Source organism: Rhyacophila brunnea, unplaced genomic scaffold (assembly GCF_057557595.1).
Source record: "Rhyacophila brunnea isolate RB1 unplaced genomic scaffold, BYU_Rbru_1.0 scaffold_12, whole genome shotgun sequence".
Taxonomy (NCBI): Eukaryota; Metazoa; Arthropoda; class Insecta; order Trichoptera; family Rhyacophilidae; genus Rhyacophila; species Rhyacophila brunnea.
In genome coordinates this window covers 14,169,344-14,175,444 of record NW_028232774.1, presented here as the reverse complement: position 1 = coordinate 14,175,444, position 6,101 = coordinate 14,169,344, and the positions used below count along the sequence as shown (strand labels likewise).

Here is a 6,101-nt window from a genome sequence, read left to right as displayed (position 1 = left end):
CGAAACCATAATAGTTTTGGTCTAATTTGGGGAATACGACAAAATTGTGCATACTTTTTCATTCATAGTTATTTGTTTTCGTTGGATTAAAAATACATATTACACATATTGTTGGTTATTTTTTTTAATTCATTAAGCCCTGACTAAACCAAACTATAATAAATAAAAAATATTATTCTATTTATAAAATATTCAAAGTTATGTATGATTTAATTGCATAATTTTAGATATATTATAAATAGACATGTATTTTTTGACTATTATCTATTATGGCTTGGTTTCTCAGGGTTTAATTGAATTTTGAAAACTAACCAACACTATCTGTAAATTGTAGTCTTATTTCAATGAAAACAAATATGTATGTCTGAAAAAGTTTAATGTGCACTATTTATGGCGGATCTTAACAGCCTACCTCCACCCTTCGCCACTGAGGTCTACTAACAGACTACTAAAGCATACATTTCTGGAAACTCTCCCAATAATATTATGTACCTACACGGCAGTCTCTATGTTTATATAACACGTGAGCAAAAGCATTAGTCGGTAAAATCTATGTCTGTAAAGGTACAAAGGCATTGTGAGTATTAAAAAGATGATTTGGTACCACTATCTCAATGCTTCAGACTTGGAGATATCGTCAGAGCGCAAGGACATGATTTGAGTTACCCTACCTCCACCCGTCATGTATTTGTGCACAGTTACCTTACATGACGTTATAAACGTGTCATAATGAAATTATTTCAGTGCCACACTTCCTTGTCGCGAAACGAAGCTGCACGGGACTGATATAGAAGCCATGCACCTTGGTGCTTAAATTAAAGAGTTTACAAATTTTAAAAATAATAATCGTGACTTACTCTGAAAAATGTGGAACGCTTCACAATTCGTGTCATCCTTGCTCAGGCGTCATGCTAATCTTCTCTATATCATTCCAATTTTATGTACCGAACAAGCAAGTACAGAACGCAATGGATGTTTCCATCTTGGCGTCGTTAAAGATTACGGAAAAGCGTCAAGACATACTCTTAGATTATAACTGTATTCAACAAATAGAAAGTCTAATATGAAGTTGCTCCCTAACCTAGAAAATATTGACGAGTTGTCGCAGTTTTTAGTAACTACTTTATACAGCGGTTGGTAATATATTTATTTACATACTGTATTTTATCGTGAAGTCAAAACAATATATTTCACAAACCTTCAATGTGACTGTCACATTCAATAATTGTAATCATATCATTCATTATTCGTTATCAGCGCCTATACGTAGATGCACAATTGTCCTGGCGTTCAAATCGCCCGGCCATTGTTTGGAAAACACTTCTTTGAATGATCGTTTAGTGTATATTAAAGTGTTTGTATTCGGCAAGCCAAGTGGCCAACCGCTCGGTAATGAAATCAAAAATAAGTGTCACATTAGAATTGCATATAACTTTTGAATAAATAAACATAACGAAACAATAAATTATTTCAGTGCGTATTGGAAGAAATTCCTTGAAGGTAAATATAAAGTTCGAACTGATTCACGAAAATTCAAGTAAGAACTGTATTATCTGATAAACGTGGTTATTTGGAAATGAACTGCTTGGTTCATTCGCTAGTGAACCAAACATTTTTTAGTATGGATTATACGATTATGGAGTTATTATAAAAAATACTTTTAATTCTCAATTTTTTATACCGTCAGCGAGATAACTCGGCGATCGTCCATTAACAATTCATGATCTATTGATCAAAAGTTTTCGCAATTTGAACTAAAACTAACGTGAAAAAATAGCCCAATTACACGTGCCGAGGCGGCCACCCGATAGCGACTCCGAAACACTCGATAATCAATCTTGAGGGAGAAAAAATGTCGTCGCAGGTAGAAAAAAAAGTCCAAACCTTTCCATGAATAATCGAACAAGTTTGTCGTGTGTACATATATGGGTTACATTGGGTTATAGGGCAGCGTATGAAAACCTTTTTCTCGTTGTCCCATCCCCCCCCCCCCACCTCAGTACGACAGTTGTGTGCAAAGTTAGGGAAAACAGCGTTTCGTTTGTTGACAAATCCAAACAAAATAAACATACAATATATCCGAAGGTTTTGTGTTCTGGGTGATCAAGATAATCGATGTATGTATTTGTTTGGTATTAGTTGCAAAGTCAGTTAAATACATGCTTTCGTATGTTTTTTATTCCAAGATCATGATTCGGTCTATCATGCGGCTAAGATATTAATTATTGGAACCGTTACAGTTGAGCTATTTTTCTTAAAGTATTTAATTTCTGTGATCACGGTTAAATTCTAGGTCATGCTATGTGTACCAATTGTTTTACATAATATATACATAATTACTTGGTAGTGCGACAGGCTGTGGTTGCTAGTGTGTGAGCATGTCCACCAGTGGTTGCAACTGCAAACGAGATGTACAATACTAGGATCACAAAGACGGGTGCCTGTGTATGAGGTACTAGATACCGACATCGCCTTTTTATAACGGCACTCCTATGCATGCATTTCAAGCCCCGCTGTTAATAAATCCCGATTCGTCACACATTTTGGATTTACGATACACCCCGGCTGCACGAATTGCATTTTCTGCATGTAAATAATTCCCTCTAGTTTTTCTTCGTATCACAATAAAATGGGTTCTTAATAGATACTTTTCTCACATACATGAGTTGTATGAGAGAAACAATGCATTGCTCCGTATCGAGCTTCAGATTGTCTTGGAAACCAACTTTATAACCTCTACTGTGTCGATAAATCAGTTTTAACAAAACAGTTATCAACAAACATTCCAAACCCTTCTCTCCATTGATTCCCCACGGTATTTTTCCTAATCCAGGGGGCAGTTTTTTAATACATATTCTGGCCATGTGCAAGACAAAATTTGTCGACGAGCGACGAGGCGCGGTAGTATTTGAGATAGATCGCACTGATTAACTGGATTTTTTTTGACTAACACTCAACATAAAATACGCAGAGTGTGAAAACGTCACATAAGAAATGTGATCTCTAACGTGTGTTGCCTAGATTATAATAAAGTAAAGATAGAAACGATAATTATCAACGGAATTTTAAAATATAGATAACGTAGATGTTAATACTAAGGTTTACGACTTGGGTCAGTTCGCTGTTGCCAGACGCTCTCGATTTTTGCGGGACGTTCCGCTTTTTAAGCAAAAATAGATTGTCCCCCGCGCGGGACAGCTAAATTTATGATTATTCAACAAATACAAATAAGACGTTAAGGTTAAGACATATTCAAGTTATTCCCGGTAAAATAGACTCAAAATATTTGCAGGCTAATTTAATTTATTTTAAGCATACCAACATCTAATTGCTATTTTTTTTAATAATTTGCTAATAACGGGTATTTTCTCAAATGAATTTAAAATGGTCAAACGCAGGAAACAGAATAATGTTCTATTGAGTTCATAACATCGAAATTACATGATCAATCTACGATATGCTAATGTGGAAAACTCTTCAACCAAGTACAAATAGGCGAGAGTCGGAAAAAATATTGTTTAATATTATTATTTTGATAGTTAAAGACTAAGAAAGTGGTTTGTGATGTCATTTATAATTGATATTATAAAAAAAAACATTAGAAGTATTAAACTATGCGTTTTTTAGGTTTTTACGCTTTTTGCTCGTAAATAACGATTTTTTTTTAATTTCACATGGTAAAAATGCCGATTTGGTAAAATAATTATCTGGCAACGCATTTTGTCGACGTCTGTTGAAGTCTCACAATGTCTCTGAGACGTTTCCAAAGTACACTATATTCTTAAATCATGTGTGTATTAAATCTCAAATAAAAATGTTGAATATATTATATCATTAATAATTAATATTGCTTTTAGGTGCACTTATTATAATGAATATATTATAAAACAGTTGCATGATGCAAAAATGTTAACTCGGATGTTATGTGATGCATTAAATCCACTGACATATTATTAAAAAAAGGCTTTTTATTTCTTACAAACAAAAGTAAATGACAGTTAAATAACTATATCTAATGAATATATATTTATTACCTATGAATATATCTATTATGTATATATAACTATCTATGGTTGTATTATCTACTTATTTTCTAGTTTATATAATATTAATTATTATTATTTTTGTATAATACATATATATATATATTAAGTTTTTTAATTTTTGTATATAATACTATTAGATAATGTTTATAAATTAAATAGTGATATGTAATTAGTTTGTTTGGTTTGTAACCCCTCTTCGGGTGAAGGCCTCCTCTAAAGTGTTAATCTCTGGCCTCTCTGGTTTCTTTCTCCACACCTGTTTGATTTCGTAGCTAAGTATTCGTTTTGTCTGGGTTGGCCTATTTTTGCATTTACGTCGCCCATTATTATAATTGTTTTATGTGCTTGGTTAATAGCTTTGTTTACATTTGTATAAAAAGTATCAATTTCTTCTTTTTTCGCTATTTCTGTGGGTGCGTATACTTGTATGAGAGATAATTCGTTTCCTTGTATTTTTAAACTCAATAACTGACATATTATATTCTCAGTAATTTACCGCCCTGTTTTTTAGTAGACCTAATGATGATAGGTACTAACCACCGCTGTAAAAAAAAAAAAATTTGCATAATTTCATTACGCAACCCGGTTGACAAAGCACGGGTTGATTACTACTGCTGTGGAAAGAGCCTTTTTTGTTCTATCGCCTCCTGTCCTGAATTTATTATTAAGGACCCAAAGTTTACCTTTGAATTCCTCGTCAAACGATAGGTAATTTGAAAGGAAAGTCAATTTGTGTTGTGTACTTTACAAATTCAAAAAAGGTAACTCCTTTTGCAGGTAGGTGGCGATGTATCTGTAATATTATTACTTTTTTGTGATTAAATTACCCTCGAGAAGGGAGGGGGTCTTATTTAAATGTGTAGCGAGCAGGATGATAATTGAATAACTGACTGCGGGTTAAAAAAGTACGAGTGATATATTATTAAGTGTTATCAAGTGTTATACAAGTGTTAAAAAATAGATTTTTATATTATTATTGTAGGATGATTTTACGTATCCGCCATGAAATTAGTGTTTTAAATCATCAACGGATCCAAATGGTATTCTGGTGTATTCCAGGGTTCCGAATTTAATGTATTTCTAGCATTTTTTGTATTTTTATGCTTTAAGTAGTCAAATATAATGCGACCCTCACCATATTGTATAGGCAGGCTTTTTATTACAGAAAGGAAACGCACTAAAATAATCATAAAACAAAATTATAATCATATTTAATACCTAATAGCAATCATCAAATTGCATCGCATAATTACATATTTTAAAATATTAATATTCTTGAACTAAAATAGCGACTTTTTTTACTATTAAAGCAAATTTGTGATGTATGCTAATCTCACTTACCTGGTTGACCCGCCACGCTAGGCGTACAGGCTACATCCCTGTCTGTCACCTCTTTTGGGAGTCTATGATGTATACTCAACTCGTTAGAGATGAATGGGGTGGTCCTGTTGACCGGTTGTAGGTGAAATTGAATGCTTGGTGATTCGTTTCCACATACCTACATGGTTGTGCCATTAAATGGATTTTAATGCCCGCGGGTACAATGGTTTTCTGACCATCTGCACATGAACTGGGATGAGGTATCTAACAAGCCTGTATTCAGCAGTAGAGGCACTCATCGTTATGATGAATAAAATAAAAATTATTACAAAATAAAAATAAATCTAAACGAAATTTCGAGATTCCGGTATTTGAAATGAGTATATTAGCTCTAGGTATTTTAGACTTTCTATAATAATATGGTCTCATCATAAACGCAATAATAATATATTTCGGTAACTATGGCGACAAAAATTATCCAACCTTGCAAGCGTGTTAAATTGTTTTAACTTATTATGATATTCGTGAGCACGATGCGACGTTTAGATTAATCCCTCGAATATAGGTAGGTATAGCATGTTTCAATATTATTTTCGTCATAATAATTACAAATATAAATATCAAAATTATGAGGGTTACAAACAGATTCAAAAATATATGAAAGTTTGTGTATTATCAAGTGACGACGTCTTCGGTATATTGAATAAAATAATTACAAGATAAAAAGAACTTTTT

At 32.9% G+C, this 6,101-nt stretch overlaps 1 non-coding gene across 1 annotated transcript; it reads right to left on the bottom strand.

Annotated features, from left to right (window-relative positions):
- Positions 1 to 861: 861 nt before the first annotated feature.
- On the bottom strand, positions 862 to 960 carry LOC147077811 (U6 spliceosomal RNA). Its single transcript, XR_015069255.1, has one exon. It is a non-coding gene; the product is annotated as a U6 spliceosomal RNA (small nuclear RNA).
- Positions 961 to 6,101: the final 5,141 nt, after the last annotated feature.